The sequence below is a fragment of the Camellia sinensis genome, chromosome 14 (assembly GCF_055761805.1).
Source record: "Camellia sinensis isolate YWXY chromosome 14, ASM5576180v1, whole genome shotgun sequence".
In the NCBI taxonomy this organism is placed as follows: domain Eukaryota; kingdom Viridiplantae; phylum Streptophyta; class Magnoliopsida; order Ericales; family Theaceae; genus Camellia; species Camellia sinensis.
Window position 1 is genome coordinate 120595391 of NC_138974.1, and position 2834 is coordinate 120598224.

A 2834-nucleotide genomic window follows, 5' to 3' on the forward strand; every position below is an offset into this window, starting at 1 on the left:
CTGCAAAACTTTTGGGACATGTTCTTTTCCGCTCGAGCGAAAGAAGCTACGCTCGAGCGAGATCACTTATTCATGCCTAATGCTCGAGCGATAGAACTTGAGCTCGAGTGACCTATTGGGGATAGCAGATTTTAAATAGCAACTTCAAGTCATTTTCTTTACACTTTTTCTTCCTCTCACCCTCCAACTCACTTTTTTCTCAAAAACCTAGCTCACAATGTAAAAATATCCATAAAGTGACCCATATGCCACATGTTTTATTTATTTATTTATTTATATTATATATATTTATTATATATATTTAATTAGTTTAATGGTTAATGGGTAACTTACGTCTGTTCACTATCCTAGATGGTGGTTTTCATGGGACTTTACAACTTCCCTGATGGTGGGAAGTTATAAGGAGTTACACTTGGATATGGGTCCAAGCATATCTATATATATGTCTGTGATAGGCATCAAACACAGACATTGTTTTGTGAATAGAATAGGCTTGAAACTCTGTTCCTTCCACTTTTTCCATATGGTTCTGTAAAAGTGTTCAGTGAGTGGGTTTTGTTTATACATTTAACATTTGACCATTCAAGAACAAGATTCAAAGACTTGAACATCATGGCAGGAGGTATTCTTTTTTCTGAATTAATATTATTTTAATTTTCACAATTGGTATCAGAGCTACCTTCTGTACTTCTTGTTTAGCGTTATTGTATGTCATGGAGACCAAATCTTATTGCGTTCTATTTTATACACTTGCTGGGCCTCTGTTCCGTTATGATTTCGACATGATAATTTTCTTCGTGTGTTTGATTTGTTTTGTTGGCTATAATATATTATTTTGGTTTACGCTTCCTAATATTTTGATTAGTCTGAGTACACCACGTCTCTGCTTTTAGCCCTTTGCTTATTTTCTTCTGTCAAGGAGGTTTTGGAACTTGCAGGCCATCATACTTTTGAATATAAAATTGATAGTCTAATACTTAATAGTGAAGTTTCATTCAACATGGTGCCATCATTATACATGACTTGTGATTATGCCATATAGTTTAACGTTATTTAAAGTTTGAATTATCAGAATAAATATTCATTGTTTGATTCATCTTAATATATATATATATATATATATGAAACTTGATGGATTAAAATATTAATTTGATGTCTATCAAAGATGAATTATTGCATGACGAATTACTTAGAGGGATTAGTAGAATTCATTCTGTTATGTGATTGTAGTATTTGCATCTAAAATTACTCATGTTCTGAATCTATTTCATCTTGGAAAATTATTGTATGTTATTAAGTATTGATTTTTATTTATTGACAAAACAATTTTTTTTTTTAAAAGGCATGAAAGACTTGAATTTATTTATAGAATTTTCATAAAGAAATTTTAACATGCTGTTAATGATGTTTTGTTTATTATAGTTGCATGTTTAAATAGTAAGCAAATTCAATTGAATTTTATACAGTGAATTATTACATGTTCTTTTAGTTTTTATAATTTTTGAGATTCATTGGCATGTTATCTAAAATAATGTAATATTATATTACATGCATTAAGGTAATTATTTATTCATTGAAAATTCATATGAAATAAGAGCATGAATACACTATGTGTTGGGCTTATGGAATTTATTTTGGTTCAATTTTTAAGCAAAATCTAGTATAAGGTTGAATTACATGTGTTTGGTCTTGGGATTTTTCATGTGATATTACTCTGATTGTATGTATTATACATTATGTGCATTAAAAGATTATGTATTTGTTGTGACTATAAGGATTTGCTCACATTAATAAATTATGCCATATTTAAAAATTTTATTCTGTTTTAAGAGTAGTCACAGCATCTTAAGACATAAAGATGTGATCCTCAATATTTTGATCACATAAAATTAAAAATTAATTTGGCATTTTTACATTGCAATTATGTTTTATAAATAATTTTTTGGTCCCACAAGAAAGTAATTATTTATGAAATTTAATTAGAATAAGATAATGGATTGGGTATTAAAGGGATTAAACACTCTAAACCCACAGGTATGAGTTTTCTTTTCCTTAAATATTTTGGAACCCATTAGTCTTATTATAAAGTAATAGCAAATCTAATACAGTTTAGTGACCTCTACCCACAGGAAGGTTTAGATTTGTTACTGAATTTGACATTAGTTGATTCAGACTATAGTTATTGTTTCAAAGTATTAATGATGTTCTTGGTAATTGCAGTGATTTCTACCTCTGTACCGTCTAATGAGTCTTCTCGTATTCCATTCTTGACCAACAAGACCAATAAAGGTGCCAAAAAGAGTGAGGAAATTCTTGGAATCATACACACTGATATTTGTGGACCATTTACTCCACCTTGTTTGAATGTCAGAGATATTTTATCTCATTTATTGATGACTTCACACGATACATGTATCTCTACCTCTTGTTTGACAAGGCCGAGGCACTTGATGCCTTTAAAGTTTATAAAGTAGAGGTAGAGAAACAAACAGAAAAGAAAATTAAAATTGTGAGGTCAGACAGGGGTGGAGAATATTATGGGAGGTACACAGAATTGGGACAATAACCAGGTCCATTTGCTAAGTTCCTTAAGGAATAAGGCATTATTGCACAATATTCAATGCCTGGCACACCACAACAAAATGGTGTTGTTGAAAGAAAGAACCAAACACTTATGGACATGGTAAGGAGCATGCTTAGTTATTCTAATGTGTCTATAAATTTATGGAGTGAAGCTTTGAAAACCGCTATGTATATCTTAAACAGGGTTCCATCCAAGGTTGTTTCCAAAACACCGTTTGAGTTATGGAAAGGATGGAAGCCAAGTTTAAGAC